Source organism: Brachyhypopomus gauderio, chromosome 3, assembly GCF_052324685.1.
Source record: "Brachyhypopomus gauderio isolate BG-103 chromosome 3, BGAUD_0.2, whole genome shotgun sequence".
NCBI lineage: Eukaryota > Metazoa > Chordata > Actinopteri > Gymnotiformes > Hypopomidae > Brachyhypopomus > Brachyhypopomus gauderio.
This window is the reverse complement of record NC_135213.1, coordinates 17,638,711-17,662,710: the sequence shown is the minus strand read 5'-3', so window position 1 is coordinate 17,662,710 and position 24,000 is coordinate 17,638,711. Positions and strand designations below refer to the sequence as shown.

General features: G+C 50.8%; 1 long non-coding RNA gene across 1 annotated transcript in view; it reads left to right on the top strand.

Moving 5' to 3' along the window:
• LOC143509761 (uncharacterized) overlaps window positions 1–24,000 on the top strand; it is a 60,524-nt gene that overhangs the window by 30,051 nt on the left and 6,473 nt on the right. Inside the window, exon 2 of the long non-coding RNA XR_013129765.1 lies at window positions 19,505–19,580. This is a non-coding gene — a long non-coding RNA (uncharacterized LOC143509761). The remainder of the gene's footprint in view (window positions 1–19,504; window positions 19,581–24,000) is intronic.

Sequence of the window (24,000 nt, the reverse complement as noted above, 5' to 3'; positions counted from 1 at the left end):
GACAGCAGAGGTGACTGACCTAGGACAATCTTATCAATAACTGGAAAAGGCTAGACAGGAAGACACCACAGAGGGACTAATTATCTCAGTGCAAGATCAAACACTAAGTACTGGGCCAATCAAAGCAGGGATGTATCGCACCAGGAAAGACCCAGGATATAGAGTGTGCAAAGGTGCCTCTGACACAATCCACCACATAGTAATAGGATCCCGAATGCTGGCATGGAAAGCATACACTGACAGACCACCAAATGGCAGAAATATAAAAGAACATATGCAGAGCATGTGTGCTAAACGTCCCATGTGTGCTAAACGTCCCATGTGTGCTAAACAGTTTTTTTAAGTCAATCACAAATATTGAGCACAGCAGTCTGCAATCTATTTTGCCACTTTCTAAGAAATTATTATTTATTTTTGAACGTACACTTAGTAATAAAGGCTGCCTTGGTGGGTATAAGAGAAGTTTAAATGGCTGAGCATAGCAATGACATGAGACACATGCAAAGGCAGGATGGACAAATGGGCAAAGGGAGACATCGCCACAGCTCATCTGTCCTCCCATACCCGCCCCCCTCCCCTCTTCATCCACTGCTCTGTCTCTTCCGTCCTCTACTGCCCTGGCTGCGTACACCAGGGTTATCACAGTTTCATAACCTGGAAGCCACAAGAAGAGCCTGTGTGCATTTTGGCAAAGTACCTAACTGACAGTCAGCCAAGGCAAGCCAAGGTTAGCCTGGTGGGAAGTGTGTCGCTAGTGCCTGTGCCGTGCGCGCGCACACACACACACACACACACACACACACACACACACACACACACACACACACACACACACACACACACACATGCCTTCTCCTACTAGTGTCACCTCTGCAGTGTTGTAGCAGGAAGCCACACACATCTCTTCTAATTGAAGTTTTCCCTTTTAGCTTCCTGACTGTTTTTGTTCTGTCTTTTTTCAGTATTGCTTTTTCAGTTTGCTTTTATCTTTTATCTCATGTCTCTTTTCTTGCCCTATTTACTCTTTCTGTCTCTCTCTCTCACACACACACACACACACACACACACACACACACACACACACACACACACACACACACACACACACACACACACACACACACACACTCGTGTACTCTTTCTTTCTCTCTTACTATAAAGACTACACAGCTCAGTGTAACCTCCAAACTATGTTAAGACACATTAGCTCTTTTAAAGTGCATGATACATATTTTGTGTGTGTGTGTGTGTGTATGTGTGTGAGACAGTCTAGTCTATATGTCTGTTACATTACACCGACGGCAGCGTGTTATGGGCTGTATCAGCATGCAGCAGGAGACTGGGTGAGGTCCCTGCTCTCTGGATCTCTCTCTGCTTCTTTTCCACACAAGCGTGAGATATTAATGGAAGGTGCTGATAAAACAGTGTTCAGGGGCCTTGCAAAGTCCAGGTGAACCCAGCCACACGTGGCCCTCTGCTAACCCAGCCACATGTGGCCCAGCCCGGCCCATCACTAACCCAGCCGAACACGGCTTGGCCCTGGGACCACAACCGCGAGATTTAATTTAAAATACCTCGGGTAGTGTTCTTTTTTATTTGAAATGAGAGAGGTGTTTTTTCTCAGCAGGAGCCTCGAGGCTGCACTTGGCAGGTCAGAAGAGAAATCTTTAAAAATTAGCCTTACTGCACAAGTGAGGCACAGGGGAGGTGGAGTTAGGGTCACTACAGAGTGAGCAGTGGAGTTAGCAGGGCGGGTGGAGATTTAGGTGTCACTACAGAGTGAGGAGGGGAGGTGGAGTTAGGGTCACTACAGAGTGAGCAGGGGAAATGGAGTTAGGGTCACTACAGAGTGAGCAGGGGAAATGGAGTTAGGGTCACTACAGAGTGAGCAGGGGAGGTGGAGTTAGGAGCACTACAGAGTGAGCAGGGGAGGTGGAGTTAGGGTCACTACAGAGTGAACAGGGGAGGTGGAGTTAGGGTCACTACAGAGTGAACAGGGGAGGTGGAGTTAGGGTCACTACAGAGTGAGCAGGGGAGGTGGAGTTAGGAGCACTACAGAGTGAGAAGGGGAGGTGGAGTTAGGGTCACTACAGAGTGAACAGGGGAGGTACAGCTGAGATGTCCCACTTCTCCTCCTCCAGTCATTTTAGCCTGTCCAGCCCTTTACATTCCAGACTAGTAAGGGTCGAACCCTTGGCTGACATCCCAGTCCTCTTTGACTCTGCAATCCTGTTTTATGATTATTTTTTCTATTTTTTTTTAATCCTTTTTAAAAATCTTTGTCCTTACAGTCACACTCTCTCTGCCGTCTCTCTCTCTCAGGCTCTTTTAACCCAGGGAAATGGCTAATAAAAAACAAAGATGGAAAAATAATACAAACATTATTTCATAACTAACGTAAACACAAAATCAACCTATTTTTGCAAACTGTCTCCATATTCATGGTTTGTGTAGACATATTCCTATCACAGAGTGGAGCTAATCCAAAGTGCTCATTAGTATGGCTCTAGGGACCTGCTGCTGTGCATCTGCCTACATGCCCCTTCTGGGGATATTTTCTGTAATGTAAGTGTTATCAACATGGCAGGAATCTGACCAATGAAGTGTATTATTTTCACTCTGGGGTGGGCCTGTAGCAGCCTGGCCTTCCTCAGACCTCTGCAAAAGGGACAGCATTGTTATTGGTGTAGCATACATGGTGTATCTAATTGAAAGCCAATTGGTGAAAAAAATCACAATGATTCCGTGAGATTGGCCAACTGTATCTACAAATGCTAGCGAGACAGTGAGCATGTATGTAGCGCTCTACTCTCTACAAGATGAGTCATAATGCTAACAGCTAGTCTGTACATGCTACTTCTGTTTGACAATTGTAGATTCTGTACTTTTATACTGCATTGTGAGGGCGTCTGAGCTGTAGTTTGCTGAGCTGTAGTTTGCAATTCAAATTCAAACATATTCATTGCTTAGTCTCAATTTGTAAAGCAGACCTTCCAAATAAGGGACAAACAGTAAGAAGATATATATGTAATTTCTCTCTCAAATAACTGAAAATCTGACAAGTGTAAAAGTATGTGAACTCTTAGCAGCTTGTGGCGCCTCCTTTAGCAGCAGTTACTTCAACCAAATGTCTTCTGTAACCTGGAGTCTCTCACATCTGTCTGGACTTTGACTGGGTCTAATCCAGAGTGCAGATCTAAATTCTTTCTCTTAATCTATTCCTTGGTAGTTTTGCTGGAATCCTTTGGGTCATTGTCCTGTTACATAATCAATTTCCATCCCAGCTTCAACTCTGAGAGATGGAAGGAGATTCTGGTCAAATATTTGTTGATAGGCCTGGGTATTGATGGTACCCTGGATAATATGGAGTTGTCCATGTTGGGAGGTAGAAAATCAGGCCCAGACCTTCACATTTCCACCACCAACCTTCTGTTGGGAGGCGTTTCTTCTCCTTATATGCAGTGCTGACATTTTGCAAAACATGGTGTCTGTGATTGGACAGATGAGTACAAATTTGAATTATTTGGCCAGAGATTGGATTTTGAGAAAGCCTCTGGTTTGGCCATCAGAAACTCTCTGGCAAAGTTTAAATGTGTCTTTGTTCTATCTTGAGAGCAGAGGCTTCCTTCTAGCAACTCTCCCATTAATGGCATGTCTATTGATTTTTTGCCTGATTGTAGATGCATGTACATTTATTTTGGTCTTTATTATTATTTGTCTGGTGTTTCTTGGCGTAAATTTTGATGGCCGTCCTCTTCTGTGCACAGTTGAGGTAATGCTGAGTGCCCTCCGTTTGTATATGATTTGTCTTACAGTGGATGGATGGAGCTGGAATCTTGTGGAGATGGTCTTGTAGCTTTCTCCAGACTGATGGGCTGTCACCACCTTCTCCCTGATGTCCTCAGATGTCTGCTTTCCTCTCGGCACTGTTGATCTGTGTGCTTTACAGCTTGGGACAACTAGTTTGGTTGGTTTCCTCTCCCTTTTAATCAGTGTGGCTCAAATGTTTTCCCTCGGATGTCTCATTTGATTGGTCTGCTTAATTGATTAGTGTTTCACCTGAGACCTTTACCCAATTGACTTTATCAGTGCAGCTGTGGTTCATTTACTTTTGCACATGCTCAGATTCTGTGTTTCATGTAGTCTGCTGGCAACTCATCCATTTGCCTCCAAACTAATAAATGAAACTGATGAGCATAAACGTGACATTTGATCGCATAAACGTGACACAACTCGCAATAAAATAAGAGAATCATGGTAAAGCAACAGAAACTTTCAAGTGTATATATATATATATAACTCCACACATGCTTATACGTGTCTGTATTATATAAGTCCCTGCCTGTCCTCCCTGTCTTGTCCTCCTGCCTCTCTAGGCTGTTTTGGTTCCTTGCTTTGCTCACCTCAGGAATTTTGGCATGGCTTCAAAAATCCTAAATCACGCGCCTCCTCGCTGGGTTTTCTGGGCCCCACTGCTCTGGGTTCATCATGCCGCATCCCGATTTGAAGGGGTGGGGGGGTCGTCAGCCGTCTTTCCACACAACCTGTCCTGAGCTGTCCCAAAACTCCAGCTTGACCTTTGCCCTGAATTTCCCACCTGGCAGCCCCCTTTCCCAGGTCCTAGTGCCGGTCAGCCCCGTCTCACCAGCTGATCTCTTTGCAGGCCTGCCGTACCATGACACCCTTCCTTTGCTGTAGAGCTTTTCTCCATTCCTCTCTCCTCTCTCCGTGTCTTCTCTTACACCGTGTGATATTATTTCAGTTTCTGGCTACTTCAGCTTCTCGATGGCTCTCTCCGTCCTCGTGCTCTCTCTGGCTGAGGGGGCAGAACCTGATCTGGAGGGAGTGGAGGCAGCAGTGGGGATGGAGACGTTCTTCCCCCTTCCTGTGTGCCCTTGGCTCATCTGACTGGCTCTCTGTTCTCAATTGTGGAAGGTGCTGGAGAAGAAATGACAGACCGAATGGTGCAAATGTGTTAAGTAGATGTTGTGGGCAGAGGAGCGCTGTCCTGTGGCATGGATGCTGCTCCCTTAGAGCCCACCTCTCAGTGACCTCTCGTTCTCTCTCTCTCTCTCTCTCTCTCTCTCTCTCTCTCTCTCTCTACTTCTCCAACATTTGAAATGTGTCTGTGGCACTGAATTTGGTGGAAGGTCAGAATATGATGCAAAGCACAGAAAAAGTATCCTGTGAGCGATGTGTCCTGCAGCGCTTCAGGACACCGTCTCGTCCACCGCAATTCTTAGCGTCCACTTCGGTAGCTCTCGCACTGTATGTCTCAGAAAACACTTGCCATATCTCCTTTGAAGTTGGTGCAGCGGTTAAACTCCAGCTGCGGGTGTGGGGAGGCCAGGGCGGTGTGGAGTGAGCTGGCCGCGGTGCGCTGGCTAGCGCTGGGTGTGAGCAGACCCCCGTCCCACCGAGCCACCGAGACCTGCCTCGTCTCCACTGCAGTTACTCTGCCCCGTGAGCCATTGCATCAGCCCTGAGGAATGACTGCGCTTCAGGTGGGGCATAACCGCTACTCCTGCACAGGCTGTGGGGGGCTATTTTTACTCCTCGTTTTGTCTACCCTGTTCCGATGTAGGCCACGATGTAGTGTCACCGTCTCCCCACGTCTCCCGTGGCTTCTCCTTCTCTTTTCTTTTTTTTTCCTTTCTTTCTTTATTTAAAGTGTCTCCTACATAAGCCCTAACTCCTACATAAAGTCTTAACTATCACAGCAGAAGCTTCAAGACTTCATCTTGCAGTTACTTTTTTCCAAGTAGTTGACCATGGTGTGTAATAACATGTTCAGAAGAACAGGAGAGCGTGGCGTGATCGTGGCGTGGAGGTTTGCAGATGTTTCATTCCCTGTTTCTTTAAAGTGCGTGTGCCATTTTCCTGGAAAGGAATAATGGCCTTTTAACGAAACAAGTCTTCCTAACAGAGTGGTGAGCGGTTCAGGTCGGGGTTCTTGTCCATATCACTCATCTTAGGCAAGCGGAGAAAAGTGCCTGCTTCACCTGCTCATAACCTCTCAAGCATTCCCGTTTTATTGGCTGTTGAAGCTGGACTGTTGCCAGCGTCATGTGATCCATTCTGGCCTAGATAAAGCCCAGGTCCTTGGAGCCACTGTGCGGGAGCTGGTCCTTGCCTCAAAGAGTCTCTCTGTGCCTCCCGGGTGCCTCATGTGCCCGGCTAGACACTCTGTTTTGGGGAAAGCTGTTTCCAAAAAAAAAAAAAACCCAAAAAGGCAAAATTTATGGAGGAACCATCATACTGAATTCTCCTCACACTCCCCATCCATCAGGCTGAGATGAATTACGCAGTGTGACTTGCCACAGGAGCTGTCATTAAATAAATGTGTGTGTGTGTGTGTGTGTGTGTGTGTGTGTGTGTGTGTGTGTGTGTGTGTGTGTGTGTGTGTGTGTGTGTGCAAGTGTCAGCTATTCTGCTCTCTGCCATGGCAGCACAGTGAAAGGTTCCGTGAGAGATTGTCAGTTGCATCTCCCCCACTGGTCATCTCCGCTCATCTCAGTTCAGCGATGAGTCTGCTTACACCTGGAAAATCCACCAATCGTGTGCATTTGGGGCACCTGGCAACCTGTCTTGTCGATCATGCTCCTGTCATGTGCTGCTTACCTGCATGGTGGAGGTGAAGATCCACTTTGGCTTTTTGTAACTGATTTGGACTTATTTGTGGAGATGCATGGTGCTTGGTAGCCAGCTGCACTCTTCCCAGAATCCCACAGCTGTGGTGTAAAGTAAGAGAGCGTCTTCACGTTGGGAGCACGCGCACTAACACTGCAGGAGGGCCTTGACTCCCCCCTCATCCTCCTCCCAGGGCAGCTGTGCCAGACCCAGAAGTCATGTGTAGTTGATGTATAGAGACCTGCCTGTCTTGCCTCGCTGTCAGACAGACAGGCTTCTGTTTGTGACACTTGCTGTCTGTGTTTATGTCTTCCTGCCATTGGGCTACAGGAGGTATTTTTATCTCTTTATTAAGGCTGCTGGTGTCAGGGTGGAGCAGGTGCTAGTTCATATATATGATGTGATTAAATAAATGAGATTTGCAGAAGATTTATAGGAAGAAAGGAGGTTTTATAAATGTTTGGGCGTATGTCACTCCTCAGTCATAGTTTACAAATGTACGTGGTTTAGCACAACTGCTAAAGAGCTGCAGTGCTCCTCGCACATGTGTGATTGTGCATCCACATGACCTGTCGTTGATCTAAGGATCTCCAGTCAGCCCCCACCCTCGCTAACTCCTGGGTGCAGGAGTCCGCCATAAGGAAGACGTTGAACAAGAGTGCTATTCAGTACGGCCTTACCACATAGGAAACCACTGCTCTCCTGGAAAGCCATTACTGCCTGTCTTAGGTTTGCTAAAGAGACCTCCTAGATGTCCACATGTCTCCTGGAGCAGCCCTGTGTGGAGGGAGGAGACACACGGTGTGGGAACCGTACACAGCACAGAGGGAGAGACAGTAGAAGAGCAGGAGAGACTCCTCCGCCCAGCGGGGTGGTGATGGGGGGATAACGCCGTTAATCCTGCGTTTCCCCGCGGCCTCCGCAGTCATCGAGAGACTAAAGAATTCCAGGCTGCACGAGGAACTACTATTGTGAAATGTCTGGGTGCCTGTGTTTAATCTACAGCTGAGAGAGGTTGGGTCATTCTGAAGGGTTCGTGACCCATCACGCCACTGTAGGAGCAGGAGCGGGAAAACTGGGAAAGTGGGAGGAGCCCGTATGGAGTCCACACGCCCCTTTAGTGTTGGGTAGTCCCGACTGAGTGGAGGTGTGTGTGTACGGTTGTTTCAGTGTGAGCCTGTGTGTCTGCCCATGTTGGAGTACGTACGTGTAGTTATGTACATTTGTGTGTGTGTATGTGCATGTGCTCGTGTGCGTGTGCTGATGGCTTCAGGACTAGATTAGGTCTGATATCATGCATGGTTGGATCACAGGGTCTGGCTCCAGGGGCCTGTAAAGTAATCCTGTTCCAGCCGGGCAGGCTGAGCTCCCCCTCCGCCCCCTTCTGCTGTTCCTTCCCTCCTGTCCGGGTGTGTGTGTCCCGGGCCCCGCCCACCACAGTGGCCCCGGCCTTACACTTCCACACAAAGCCCGCCTTGTGCCCGTGCGCTATAAAGCGCCTTCTGTTTGTGTCTCTCTCGTCGGTGTTGTTTCTGCTCTGGACAAAGGGGCGACTGGGCTGCTGTTGCCAGGGCCTGGCTGGGTGTGAGGGGGGTGGGGGGCGTGGCCTGGGAGCAGCGCCGCCGTGCTGGGTCACACAGCGCCCACCGCAGGCTGGAACTGACCCAGGTTTTCACTGCAGAAATACAGCCTGTCTCCGTCTCCATGTTGTATGCATTCTCACACTTTACTGTGTGGGTCAAGGCTACACGTGACTCACGTGGATAGTTACAGAGCACGCATGCGTGTAGTGCACACACACATACACACACACACACATATATACACACACACACACACATACACAAATCCATAGAAGAGCAGCGAAGCTTTCAGTGCAATCAGCTGGGGGGTGTGTGTGTGTGTGTCTGTGTGTGTGTGTGTGTTTTTGTTTGGGGGAAAGCTGTCAAAAGGAATTCAATGCCATGAAATGAAGAGTGTATAGGTGTTTCTCTCTCTCTTTCACTCTCTCTCTCTCTCTCTCTCTCTCTCTCTCTCTGAGGAGATTTGTATTTAGTTTTGGACTAGCATGCTGTTATTTTACTGCATGCTTGATGTGTTTGTTCATTTCCACAAGGTTTCCAGGTTTACATATGTGTGCATATGTGTGCATATGTGTGCATATGTGTGCGGGGGCGTGGACAAGGACAAGGGGGTGGTGTGTACCAGAAACAAGCACACACCGAGACAGAGCATGAGTGTGTATGTAACTGTGGTAACAGTGTGCAGACGGGTATTTATTTTCTGCTCAGAGTCTTTTGTGTTGATGACCCGGTGGGTAAGAGAGTGTGCGTGTGTGTCTGTTTATCTGTGTCTGTGCAGGTGTGTGTGTGTGTGTGTGTGTGTGTGTGTGTGTGTGTGTGTGTGTGTGCTATATGCAATGAAAGTGAAATGTAGTCAGTGGGCCCTGAATGGTGGCTAGAGCCAGCTGTCATGGCGACAGAAGTGCTCACTCAAATACTCGTGCAGACGCAGCATGTCTGCCTCTTACTTATGGCTGGAGTTCCTCGCTGCCATTCATGTCTGCTCCCCCATCTACGTCTGCTCTCCCGTCTGCGTCTGCTCCCCCATCTACGTCTGCTCCCCCATCTACGTCTGCTCTCCCGTCTGCGTCTGCTCCCCCATCTACGTCTGCTCTCCCGTCTGCGTCTGCTCCTCCATCTACGTCTGCTCTCCCGTCTGCGTCTGCTCCCCGTGGTGAGCTGCAGGGTGCTGCTGAGGCTGCTCTGCGCGGTGGCAGCGTGGTGAGGAGGTATGACGCGGTGGCAGCGTGGTGAGGAGGTGTGACGCGGTGGCAGCGTGGTGGGGAGGTGTGACGCGGTGGCAGCGTGGTGGGGAGGTGTGACACGATGGCAGCGTGGTGGGGAGGTGTAACGCGGTGGCAGCGTGGTGAGGAGGTTTGACGCGGTGGCAGCGTGGTGGGGAGGTGTGACGTGGTGGGGAGGTGTGACGCGGTGGCAGCGTGGTGAGGAGGTGTGACGCGGTGGCAGCGTGGTGGGGAGGTGTGACGCGGTGGCAGCGTGGTGGGTAGGTGTGACACGGTGGCAGCGTGGTGGGGAGGTGTGACGTGGTGGGGAGGTGTGACGTGGTGGGGAGGTGTGACGTGGTGGGTAGGTGTGACGCGGTGGCAGCGTGGTGGGGAGGTGTGACGCGGTGGCAGCGTGGTGGGTAGGTGTGACGCGGTGGCAGCGTGGTGGGGAGGTGTGACGCGGTGGCAGCGTGGTGGGGAGGTGTGACGCGGTGGCAGCGTGGTGGGGAGCTGTGACGCGGTGGCAGCGTGGTGGGGAGGTGTGACGTGGTGGGGAGGTGTGACGCGGTGGCAGCGTGGTGGGGAGGTGTGACGCGGTGGCAGCGTGGTGGGGAGGTGTGACGCGGTGGCAGCGTGGTGGGGAGGTGTGACGTGGTGGGGAGGTGTGACGCGGTGGCAGCGTGGTGGGGAGGTGTAACGCGGGTGGCAGCGTGGTGGGGAGGTGTGACGCGGTGGCAGCGTGGTGGGGAGGTGTAACGCGGTGGCAGCGTGGTGGGGAGGTGTGACGTGGTGGGGAGGTGTGACGCGGTGGCAGCGTGGTGGGGAGGTGTAACGCGGGTGGCAGCGTGGTGGGGAGGTGTGACGCGGTGGCAGCGTGGTGGGGAGGTGTGACGCGGTGGCAGCGTGGTGGGGAGGTGTAACGCGGGTGGCAGCGTGGTGAGGAGGTATGACGCGGTGGCAGCCTGGTGAGGAGGTGTGACGCGGTGGCAGCGTGGTGGGGAGGTGTAACGCAGTGGGAGAAATGTAGCGTGGGCGTACAGGAGAACCTCAGACACTTCCAGTCAGGACTCCTCAAATGAACCACTTCACTCTGCTGAGTCACAGGACGGTGTGAAAGTGGAGCATGTGTAAAACAGAATTAAGGTCGTGAGGTAATTTAATTGAGGACATTTCTGTGCACGAGCGCGACAGACTCTTGGGCGGTTGGGAAACCCTTTTAGCTCACGCGATTGGTGAGGAACTGGAGCAGCTCAGACACACTGGTGCTGCCAGGGGCCACTGGACACAGCCCAGTCTGAGAGAGGGGAGGCGGAGCTTTGGTGTGGAGGGGGAGTGACCTCATTGAATTAGGAGGTAGTGCTTGCGAGGCTCTCTGGTCACGCCCCCTTGCTCTTTTTATCCGCTAGTCTTTTCAGCTCACGTTGCAGGCTCTTTGATGTGCGTCGTCCTGCCACTAGCGTAATACCTCCACGCTGGGTGTCACCTTTGCTGGAGAGGACATGTGGGTAGGGGCTCACAAGGGCCTGTCTTTCCATCCACACTTCCCTTGCTCTCTCTCTCCCATTCTCCCCCCCTCTTCTCTCTCTCTCTCTCTGTTTGGCTTCTCCTCCTCAGTCCACACTCATTAGTGCAGCACGTAGCTCTGAACATTGACGTTAATGTTTGAACAAGTTAGCATGGATTTTTTATTGCCGTCTTTTATAGGCCTCTCCCAGGGGTCTGGTCATGGGGGGGCAGCGGGCTGGGGGGGCACCAGGCACCAGGGGGGGGCACCAGGCACCAGGGGGGGTGGGCACCAGGGGTGGTGGGCACCGGGAGGGTGGGCACCAGGGTTGGATGACTTCACTGCCATGCTGGGTCATCGGGCTCCATGAGAACACTGTGTGCCTGCATGATCAGACAGTGAAGCTTTCTCACTAGTCTGCTCTACCTCACTCACTCTGTCACACACCTCCTCCCTCCCTCCTTCTCCCTCCCTCCCTCCCTCCCTCCTTCTCCCTCCCTCCTCCCTCCCTCCTCCCTCCCTCCTCCCTCCCTCCCTCCCTCCTCCCTCCCTCCTTCTCCCTCCTGGAGACCCACCGCTCCAGGGTTAATGTGCCTAAACAAGGATGCCAAACTCTCAGCGTCATCCTGAAAACATCAATGGAACAAATGGACACACACGCACGCACACACACACACACACACACACACACACACACATACACACACACACATACACACACACACACACACACACACACACACACACACACCTCCACTCACGGTACTCTTGAACGCTATTCTAAGTGGAGTAATTGCGCGTGCTGGTTGTTTTCTGTGGACTGAGTGAACTCTGTAGACCCACTGAGTTACCCAGCCGTTGTGGCCAGGATCTCTGCGTACATAATACTTGGGGAAATAGCCCTGTCTAATGATCCATCGTTAAGCGTTATGGGCTTACAACACATCCCACTAGCATGCGCGTTGACTGTTTTACCGTATATTATTTAATTAGGTGTGATTTTAGCGTTAGCGCAGCGCGGCGTGGTTCTGGAGCGCCACCGGGCCACACAGAGGCGGTTACTCGGCCACACGGCTTCTCCCTGCATATCTGTCCGTCTCCTGCTGTCATGGACACAAATACCACATTTACACACAAATGGCACCAGCCCCTTCTCTCTCCCGCCCTCCATGCAAATGAGACACATGCCACCGGCCCAAACCGCTTGGGTGTCTGGCTGTAAATTCTGGTTTTGACAAGTTGTGCTGTAGTTTCCTCTGTCCTGCTGTTAGCCCCGCCCCTCTCTCCACTTAGAGCTGGCCAGCTGTGGTCGCTGCCTCTGTCTCTCAATATCTGTTTCTCAATCTCCCCCTCTCCCCCTCTCTTCTCCCTCTACGTCTCCCTCCATTTTCACTCTCTTTCCCTCTCTCTCTCTCTCTCTCTCTCTCCCTCCCTCCCCTCCTTTGATTCCTGTACATTATACACTTGGCTTCATTGTGAATGAAGTCTTTCAGCAGGCTTTACTGAATTGTCTTGCCATGACACAACAACTATGTATGTACACACACACACACACACACACACACACACACACACACACACACACACACACACACACACATATACACACACACACACACACACACACACATATACACACACACACACACACACACACACACACTAAATCAAGTACACTCTTAACACCAAACACCAGAGGAATGAGATCAGGAATATGGCAAATATGCACAGAGGCATTTAACAGGACCAGTGGCTGCGTGTTGGATGGATTTGTCTTTGGCTTGAATAGAAAGTTACTCAGGTACTTATCAAGTTGTCAGTCATTTTAAACACACACCAGGACAAAGACACATATGCTATGTCCACACGTACACACGTACACACGTACACACACACACACACACACACACACACACACACACACACACACACACACACACACACACACACACACACACACACACACACACACACACACACACAGACTGGGAGTATTGTTGTCTTTGTCCTGGCCGGTCTGGCCTGCCCTTTGCTATGGTCAGACTGTCTGGGCAGCCCTCACCTGTAAATATGCCCTTCACACGAGCACCAGTGAACTTGGGTTCAAACGAGCGTTTCCATGTCCCGTGGGATGGTTGTCTGCGGGGATCTGTTCCTCCTGCGTGTGCGTGCCAGTGTATGGGGTAGACCCGGCTCCCCACACCCTGCTTGTGTTAATGGTCCCATCTGTGTCCTCACAGCGCAGGCTGGGTGTCTCGGGTTTGGACCTCCTCTGTTACCTGCTTGCTCCGGTGAGACACAAAGCAGCTTTCAGCTCATATTAAAGGGTTGGCTGTGTGTGTGTGTGTGTGTGTGTGTGTGTGTGTGTGTGTGTGTGTGTGTGTGTTGCCACCACTCTCGCCAGTCATGTGTGTGTTCCTGTGATCTGGGGGCTCACTGGACCACAGACACAACAAGATGGACTTGTCCCTAAGGGAACTGAGCAGAGAATAGACCTACGGATGTCAGACACAGACACTCAGACACCTCCTCCCACACACAGACGCACAAAAGCCACAACCGCCTAACTAGCACCGTTCCCATTGGATCAGCTTCTGACAGCTCTCCCATGATGCAACATCCCACACAGTTTAGATTAAAACGCCAGGAAAAGCCTCAAAGTGAACCATTCATCAAAACAATGTGTGCGTGGTGTACCTGTGTGGCCTCGTTAGACGGCTGATGAAACGGATAAATGGGCTCTCTGCTTCTTTCCCGCCGCGTCGTCGCCGTCCGCGAGAGCCGCAGTGTCCCTGAAAGCAAATTGCCTCGCCAAATGGTGACTGTCATGAATAAAACATGGAGTAAACAAGGCTTTGAGTGGAGCTGTGTGTGGAGGAGGCCCTCGGCCTCTGAGGGATTTGCCAGCTGGACGGTCACTGCAACATTGTCACCCTGCTCGGCCACTCTGTGGCCTTGGCTACCTGAAGCTGCTTAAAGGACATCGGTGACACACGTGGTTGGTATATTGTACTGCGCAATAATGCTGCCGGCCCTCTGGGGGACTGGGGTTCACGTCCCGCACAGTATGGTCTTCTGAGTCCTTGTGCAGGACACACAGCCCCGTGTCTGGGTAGTGGGAGCTCGGCGGTTAAGGTCCTCGTCTGGTAATCAGGAAGGCGTAGCACAGGGTGCATTCACTCGTAATTGGAAGTTGCTTTGAATGACAGAAACCGATAAATGCTGTAAATATAAGACATAATGGCTCTGCCACCCAGACCGGGCTGGTCACTCGTCCCACGGAGCTGCAGACGCCTCCGGTTCAGACCCCAGACCCTCCCACCCATCAGCCGGGAAACATGGTCCAGTAGAATCGGTTGGTTTGACATGTCTGAAGTGTGCCGCTGATAGCCTGGGATTCTCTTCACTGTGATACTTTAATCCTCACGTCTCACGGGGTCACAATGGACACACTGTCCCTCTAACAAGTCCCTACTTATCTTACTGTGTGCTGTTAACGTCCTGGAGGTGTTTTGTGAAATGAGGCTGTACACATGATCAAACATAAATCATTTGAGTAATGTCACTGCAGCCTTGCATCACACTGAAGGTTCATTGTGTGTTGTGTGTAAGGCGTATCTATCACAGTATGATATGTACTGGGCGGTGTGTTTTCGGCGCTGATGATGGCTGGTTGGCCAGCGTTTGGCCTTCAGAGCCTGCGGATTAGTGGCACATACTGGTGGCGCAGTGGCACGTGCGGTCATGTGGGCGCAGGGCTCGCAGCTGATTGGCTCCTGCGATGGCAGGCCAGTCGTTTGCTCCTCCCTCAGGTTGGCAGCCCTGTAGTCCTGGGCAGAGCTGATGTCATCGTGGAATGGCTTGTGCCCAGCAGACGATGTGTGTGTGTGTGTGTGTGTGTGTGTGTGTGTGTGTGTGTGTGTGTGTTGCCAGACCGGTCATGGCCAGTGACTGGCAGTGGTGTCCGGAGCGGAACTTGGCGTGCGGCTCTCTTCCCCTTCTGATTGGACGTCTTGAGTGCTTCTGGAATCTCCCACATGCACTCACAGTCCTGGGTCTGATTAAGCTGAAACCGAGCCTGCTGTGAAGCGGGTGTGTGCGGGACCATGTGCGTGCGGGACCATGTGTGTGCGTGTGGGTCCATGTGTGTGCGGGACCATGTGCGTGCGGGACCATGTGCGTGCGGGACCATGTGCGTGCGGGACCATGTGCGTGCGGGACCATGTGCGTGCGTGCGGGACCATGTGCGTGCGTGCGGGACCATGTGTGTGCGTGCGGGACCATGTGTGTGCGTGTGGGACCATGTGTGTGCGGGACCATGTGTGTGTGTGCGGGACCATGTGTGTGCGGGACCGTGTGTGCGGGACCGTGTGTGTGCGGGACCATGTGTGTGTGTGCGGGACCATGTGTGTGTGCGGGACCATGTGCGTGCGGGACTGGCGTGTTGGATGGCTGTACTGCCTCCACATTGTGTGTTTTAATGCCTTTAATGCGTGCATACTTGTACAGGACGTTGTACATCTGAACACTAAATACAGTCACCATGCAGACGCAGCCTGTGATTGGCTGGTCGGCAGGAGCTTGGCTGATATGCTGGCGTGTGTGTTTCTGTGTTTATCTGGGTGTGCATGTATGTATGCAGCACCAAGCTGTTGACACTGTGCATGTGTGTGTGTGTGTGTGTGTGTGTGTGTGTGTGCTTGCATGTGTCTCGCTTGCGTGTGTGTATGTGTGAGGCAGACTGCCGCGGGCTTGAAGAAAAAACGCATCCTTTGAAGTCCCAGGCACATCCATCATGGTGTTTTTATGGAACGTTTGTGGTATATGTGGCAGTGTTTCTCATAAGCTGCTCCCCAAACTGGACGCGTGGTCTTTCCAAGCTCCAGCCTCTCCCTTCTGAGAGGTCATCACTGGCCTCAGACGGGCCCTCAGACGATCTGGGTTTGAGTATCAGCTGGGCTCACTCACGTCTCACTGCCCTCATGAGCACGGTGGAGTTCCACACATGGCCTCCCGTCATGGTTACGAGGCGTGGGGTGTTTTTTTTTTCTTTCTTCCTTTTTCTCAGCGTTCAGAACTAACCTCTTCCCTAATGTGTTTTGTAGAATAGTGTTTGTTCGGTATATCCTCCTTGACGGTACAGAGCTGAGACACACAGTTGCTCTTTCCTAGTAGTTTTGACCCAGTGTCGTAAAAGCTTAGCTCTGCATTTAGAGGCATGTGTGGGGAAGGTGAGCTGACCTTGGCCATATGCTACCGACATTTTGTTTTACATCATACTTTAAAGTTTATTGTCTTTCCTGTGACGGTCTAGGAGAATGCTTTAGCATTGTATACAGAGCTTGTATTGTACTCTTGCTTAGGGTGTGTGACTTACACAAGTGATAAATGGTTATTTATCGCTAGCTCTCTGGCCAGTGGAAGTCTGTGTCTTGAAATATTTTGTAGCAGGAGGCTTTGGGAGGAAGTCTGTGTTGTTGCCTGGGCCCACATGTATGTTTACTGTGGATCTGTTCCCTGTGCTCTGTGAATGCACCAGCCGGTCGACACTGCAGCTCTACTGCTCACACACTCCTACCGAGCATGGAGTATTCACACCCTGGTCTGTGCCTGACCAAGGTTAAGGCCACAATGGGTTGGTACTGTAGTGTGGTACTAGGATGATTACTGTGGAAAAGCAGGTAGCCTGGTTGTACTAGATGGCTGTGCTGGGCGACTGTGCTGGGCGGCTGTGCTGGGTGGCTGTGCTGGGCGGCTGTGCTGGGCGACTGTGATGGCCTGATGGGAGACTGTGTTGGGCAACTGTGCTGGGCGGCTGTGCTGGGCGACTGTGCTAGCTGACTGTGCAGGGTGACTGTGCTGGTTGGCTGTACCGGACAGCTGGAGCGGCATGGTGGGACGTGGGAGGTCAGACGGTGCCAGCCACACCCCCCGCCTGCTGCAGGCTCCATAACAGCGCAGGGATTTAGTGCAGAAAACGGTAAGCTAATACTGTTGCTTTCAGCCCAGTGCCTTTAGATGTGTTATCTGTCTCCAGTGAGAGGCCTCGCTAGACCTGTAATTAAGACCCGGACTCTATTGGCAACTTGAGACTGAGGCCTTTTCAAATAACCCCCCCTCCCCCTCCCCCCTGAAAGAAACCTGCTTCGAGATTAGGTACAGAATGGACATTTAAAGGTCATACTGTACTTCTCGATCCCTTTTGGAGGATTATTCAACAGATGTTGCTCTGATTGGTCATCACATGCTTTGGGTTGCGTTGGCTATGTGAAATATCGACGCGCTTGTCTCCATTTCCGTTCGGTGTGTTTGACGGAAGCTCTTGACCTGAGGGGTCATGGAGGTGAGCGAGACGCCGTGTCTGCAGGTGAGCTGCACCTGGGCCCCTGGGCCCCGCGCTCACTCACTGCTGCAGTCCTGCCTGTGTTTTGGGTGCAGTTCCGTGTTCACTCCCCACACTGAGGCCAGTTTGTTGGGAAACCACACCTGCTCTGTGCCCCACCCAGCTGCACCCGTGCTCCACCCACACTTATCCGTCACCTACAACCCTTCAGTTTTCTTACTGAGAGCGGGGGAAAAACCTGTATTGCTGGGAAAGGGCCTCACGTCCGAGTTTCCATCTGTGTGTGGCCTTCCCGTACGCAGACAGTAACGGTAACGCCGTTAGCCTGTGACACACAACACCAGCGTTTGCATAACGCTGCTCTTTCTGTATTGGTTGCTCCACTAGTTCTCTGATGACTTTATGAACCATTTACTTCCTTTGTGATGTAAGATGAGGTTATTGGTTATTGTAATGATATGACTCTCTCTTTCTATTTGTGGCGTTAAGATCCGCGGTGTGCCGTGTGCACGTGTGCGTCGGTATGAAACGGCCCCGCCCTGTTCACGAGGCTTTACAGGTAGCAGTGCCGTGTCTCGCTGGTGGCTGTGTGGAGGTGTGGACAGCTCTGGGCTCTCCGCAGGGCAGGAGGAGGCCGTTTGCTAGGGCCCCCTCCCGTCCCTGTGGTGGAGGCTGAGGGCTACACCTGCCCTTGGAGTTCACCAAAGCAATCCTTGTTATTTCTGACAAACAGAAGATAACGGAACACAACATAGAGGAAGGAAAGAAAAAAAAACTTGAAAACATTCCCAACGTAACGACAGCAGAATTGCGGAATGATAATTACATAACCAGATTAATCCGGAGAGTCCAGATCTACTGGGCACGTTTCGCTGGCTCCGGGCCACCATCAGACATGTCAGCGCTGCAGACTGCACAGAAATTGTCGCTAATATTTTTTTTAAGCATACAAATTGGCAAGCGTTATTGTTTCATCTGGTGGTTGCGAGCCACGGAGTACCATCCTGCTCCAGGGACTGTGCTGAGCCGGTCACTGTGTGCACAGGGCACGCCAGACTGGCTGTTTGAGTTAGCCCTGTTAGTTATATTTAACTGTTTGTTTTGCACAGGTCATTTGACGTTGGAAGAAACTCAACTGGCTCGGATCGTTTTCCCTTTTGGAGTGGGCCGTCCTTCATGGTTATTTTTAGCGCGTGTTGTTAGTGCCAGCGTTCTGCTGAAGGGGCGTGGCCAGTGTTATCGCACCGGCTCCCGTTCTTCAGACGGCTGGGACCGGAGGGGGGGGGGGGGGGTGTGGGGGGAGGAGAGGGTGTGCTCCATCTCCCACGCTGTGGTGCGGAGGCCGGTCTCTCGCGTGAACAGGCTCCTCGCCGCTGGGGTCATGGGGGGACGCGGGCGAGCCGCCCCATGACACGCGGCACAGACGGGGATAAACAGAGCCGGTGGCTGGCCGCGGTCAGGCCGCGGTGCATGCTCTTAATCGATGCCGTGAAGCCCGATCTCAGACAGCGCAGCCAACTGGGGCTCGAGCCCTGCATACTCACCTCTGAGAGAGTCCAACAACATCAGAGCAGTCTAATGTAAAACCCGATCGCGGAGGTGAGGTCCGGTTTCAGTGTGTATCCAGGAGCAGTTGATGTTTGACGTTTTGAATTTTGATAGCTGGAGCGGGAGGAGCGGTGGCCCGGTGCAGACGCTGTGGGGAGAGGGTGGAGCGAGGGTGGAGGAGGGTGGAGGAGGCAGCGGGTGCCAGGGAGCCCTGCGTGTGAGCCGCAGTGTGCGTGGTTGAACTCTTCGTAGGTGGGAGGGTTCATCTCGGGTGATCTGCAAATTCATATAGTAGCACGTGTTTTGATTAGCGCTCCTCGCAACTCTCCCAATAATGCAAGAAAGATGTGACTGCAAAAACTTCCAAAGCATAAAACGCATTAAACATTATGTCCTTATTGCTCGTCATTGTTTGAAGGAGTTGGCAGGCTTTACATAAGGAGCAAGTGGCCGTAGTAAATGTGTGTGCGCAGAACCTCAGTTGTCATTGTGAGACAGATAACCTAGAGCTGAACCCAGACTTCGCTGGATAATGTAAGCCTTCCGCTGCTCTGTGGCGTGGCCCTCTGGGGGAGGGGCCCTGATCGCATTAGCCTCTGTGCCCAGCTCTGCCTGTTTGTTTTCCATATGCTGTTCTCTTCCTTTACTGCCTATCAGTCCCTTTCAACAGTCCTGTGTTTATTCCTTCCAGGGAGGAGGCCCAGAGATCCCGGAGGGGCCAGGCCTGAGGAAGCCATTACCCGGACACGGCTCTCAGCAGGACGCCGGTAGGTAGGCCGGCCCGCTCCAACTGTGCTGCCACGGAGCTGATGACGCCTCCGGTTCAGACCCCAGACCCTCCCACCCATCAGCCGTGAAATATTTTCCAGTAGAATCGTTTGGTTTGAGCCCCTGCCTGTTGAAATATGTGCCATGCCTTCATTTTTCTGATTTTTTTTTTTTTTTTTTTTTTTTTTTGGGGGGGGGGTGTTTTTTTGAGAAAGAGATTTATGATGTATACCCACAGTTTGACATTCCATTTATGAAGAGGAGCTGAGCAGGAAATAAAAAATATACCGAATTCTGCTGGACCCAGTTCTCTAGTGCTCTAAGCAGGCCTCTAGTGCTCTAACCAGAACTCTTGTGCTTTAACCAGAACTCTAGTGATTTAACCAGAACTCTAGTGCTGTAACCAGAACTGTTGTGCTTTAACCAGGCCTCTAGTGCTGTAAAAAGGTCTCTAGTGCTGTTAGCAGGCCTCTAGTGCTGTAACCAGGTCTCTAGTGCTGTAACCAGGCCTCTAATGCTGTAACCAGGTCTAAAGTGCTGTAACCAGAACTCTAGTTCTGTAAACAGGCCTCTAGTGCTGTAACCAGGTCTACAGTGCTGTTACGTATAGTGCTGTAACCAGGCCTATAGTGCTGTACCTAGGTCTGTAGTGCAGGATCCAGGCCTGTAGTGTTATAACCAGGTATAGAGTGCTATTACCTGTAGTGATGTTACATATAGTACTGTAACCAGGCCTATAGTGCTGTAACTGGATCTACAGTGCTGTTACCTATAGTGCTGTGGCCAGATCTACAGTGCTGCTACCTATAGTGCTGTAACCAGATCTACAGTGCTGTTACCTATAGTGCTATAACCAGATCTACAATGCTGTTACCTATAGTGCTGTAACCAGGCCTATAGTGCTGTTACCTATAGTGCTGTAACCAGATCTACAGTGCTGTTACCTATAGTGCTGTAACCAGATCTACAGTGCTGTTACCTATAGTGCTGTAACCAGATCTACAGTGCTGTTACCTATAGTGCTGTAACCAGATCTACAGTGTTGTTACCTATAGTGCTGTAACCAGATCTACAGTGCTGTTACCTATAGTGCTGTAACCAGATCTACAGTACTGTTACCTATAGTGCTGTAACCAGGCCTATAGTGCTGTTACCTATAGTGCTGTAACCAGGCCTATAGTGCTGTTACCTATAGTGCTGTAACCAGATCTACAGTGTTGTTACCTATAGTGCTGTAACCAGATCTACAGTGCTGTTACCTATAGTGCTGTAACCAGATCTACAGTGCTGTTACCTATAGTGCTGTAACCAGATCTACAGTGCTGTTACCTATAGTGCTGTAACCAGATCTACAGTGCTGTTACCTATAGTGCTGTAACCAGATCTACAGTGCTGTTACCTATAGTGCTGTAACCAGATCTACAGTGCTGTTACCTATAGTGCTGTAACCAGATCTACAGTGCTGTTACCTATAGTGCTGTAACCAGATCTACAGTGCTGTTACCTATAGTGCTCTAACCAGGCCTATAGTGCTGTGAACCTGATGCTGCACCCCTTCTCCCCAGAGACATTCAGCCATTCAGTGTAGAGTTACAGACCTTTGTTTCTCCACACACACATACCATTCTGGTTTATGTTCGTTTATTGTTGTTGAGCCGAATATAACCAGTGGGGCATGCCAGGAGTCTTTGATAAAGTGTTATTGTATCCTTCACCTGTGCTTGGACGTGTTTATGATACCTTTCTATCTGAACCTTTATGCCTGCAGCTCCCCTCCCTTGTATTATTGTCTGATACTGACCCTCTGTCTAATTCTCTCTCTCTCTCTCTCTCTCTCTCTCTCTCTCTCTCTCTCTCTCTCTCTCTCTCTCCCCCTTACCCTCCACCCCAGCAGTTGGCAAAGAAGGAAGAGTGTAATTGCAGTGTAATCCTGGTCTTAGTCCAAGACCATTAGGAAACTGCAGAATCAATGTGTTGGAAAGCTGTGTGTGTGTGTGTGTGTGTGTGTGTGTGTGTGTGTGTGTGTGTGTGTGTGTGTGTGTGTGTGTGTGTGTGGTAGGGCAATTAGAATGCTGCCCGGTTTTTGCTGCACCCCATCACATCAGTCAGGTCCAAGGATAAATGGAGTAAACTAGGCAGGGATGTCCTTCGCATGCCTGAGAATCAGATGTCTAAGCTGGAACTCTCCTCTGGCCCCCGTGTCCAGCCGACTGCGTACAGTTCCTGGGGCAGGGTGTGTTCTGCATGCAGCCCAGCTGTGTGTGTGTGTGTGTGTGTGTGTGTGTGTGTGTGTGTGTGTGTGTGTGTGTGTGTGTGTGTGTGTGTGTGTGTGTGTGTGTGTGTGTGTGTGTGTGTGTGTGTGTGTGTGTGTGTGTGTGTGTGTGTGGCAGCTCTGGACGTCTCAGGTCGTGTGCTGGTTCTGCAGCCCTGACCCTGGGCCAGACTTGTATTAATTTGCAGAGTGTTATCAATTAAGGACTCACGTCATTATGCTGGACAAACCCTGTTTCTCTTGAACCCCTGTTACATAACTTACTGACTGAGTTCATGTGTCTTAATACCCATTAGAGTGGCACATCCGATAGAAACTTTTTTTTGTTTTATATTCAAATATCAATATAAAAATATATAAATGTATTAAACTTTCCTTTAAACTATGATTTATCATTTAAATATTTATGTATTTATCATTTGGGATCGTCCAGCTTGGTATCGAAGTCCAAATTCTGGCTTAATGACAGCCATTCTCGATTCAGTTTGTCTTCACTCCACCTATTTTCTGGATACTTTTAGGCCTGGAAAAAGTAACATGTCATTATTTAGCAAACACGTCATTATCGGCCACCAGAAGAGTTTCCTGATGCTTCGTCATCCTTCGTCATCCTCTCTTTCCCTGTGAAATGGCTGCTGTGAAAGCAGAAACACCTGATGGGGTGTTTCCCATGCAGCTGACGTGGGGTGTGTGTGTGCAATGAGAACGTGGAGACACTTTAGAAGGAGCGTTCGTGCGATGGACTTGGGGAGAGCTGACGTTCTGGCCGGCAGCTTCATCGCACAGAGGAGACGGAGAGAGCGGGAGTTCGCAGCCTGTTGCTCGGTTACAGCGAACATTCTTAACACCTCATAAATCTCACCTGCTGCTGTGCCGGCGGAGCTCCCAGCATGCCGAGGGGGAACGAAGTCTGAAGGTGTTGCTGTCCTGTGCTGGCAGCACAGGCTCTCCAGACGCGTTCTGGAGCACCGCCCGCTCCACCCCTCCCCCCGCTGAACTGCACAGTGATCTTCCCATCTGTCTAGCGTGGTGGAGGGCGGAAAGCTTACGGAGGGTGGTAACTGGGCATGGGGTGGTGGGGTTTGTTTGGGGGGGGGGGGCTGCAGAAAGCAGCAGGTGGGTGAGGGTGAGAGTGTGTGTGTGTGGGTGTGTGTGTGTGTGTGTGTGTGTGTGTGTGTGTGTGTGTGTGTGTGTGGGGGGGGGGGGGGGGGGGGAGAGTGTGAGTGTGTGTGTGTGTGTGTGTGTGTGTGTGTGTGTGTGTGTGTGTGTGTGTGTGTGTGTGTGTGTGTGTGCAGTGTGTCTCCTCTGTGCTCGTCCTCCTGGTGCCAGTTTTATGAGCTGTCAGATTCTCTGCCAAGGCATGCCCTCCTGGCGCTGGAGGATGAGGAAACCTCTTTGTTTAAACTACAACATGAGCAAAGGATCATCACCTTTATATACCTTAACCTAAATGTTTGAAGGGTGAGACACAGTAGAAGTACTGTGTGAGCTGTGAAAGAGCCATGTGGATAAGTGTAAACGATCCACGAGGTAGGAATCAAAGTGAACATTAAGAATGTTAGAATATTACAACATTTGTATTATTAGAATATTTATTTATTTTAGAATTTATTTTAGTTTTCCTGAATTATTTTAATCAAAAGCAAGATTATTCTGAAAACTAAAGTTACAGACTCTAAAAAGCAGTGAATGTCTAGAATTTGATTCTAATTGAAATAAAACCATGATGTAGAGCACATAATTATAAGTACTTCTGCCCTATGATTACTGAGAAAGTTTGTTGCTACAGACATTTACGAATAAGCTTGCGTAAGCCGAGTGGGTCGGTAGTTTCTATGAGAGGAGTGAGTTAGTTTATACCATTTAAATCACTCAAGCAATACATCTGATGTTTTTAAAAACCACAAGGTAAGTGTTGGTGAAAGGCAGTTGCTAACGGACTTCTCTGTGGCTGGGCAGAGAGGCACGCTGTGATGTTTTCTCAGCGATTACTCTGGTCCAAACATAGCACTTGTGTGCACGACTGCTGGAGTGTGTGCTGGTGTTCACTCCATCAGAAGAGCACAGCCGCCTCTCCTGTAGAGCTGCTCTGGGACGGGCTGAGCCACTCTGGGATGGGGTGAGCTGCTCTGGGACGGGCTGAGCCA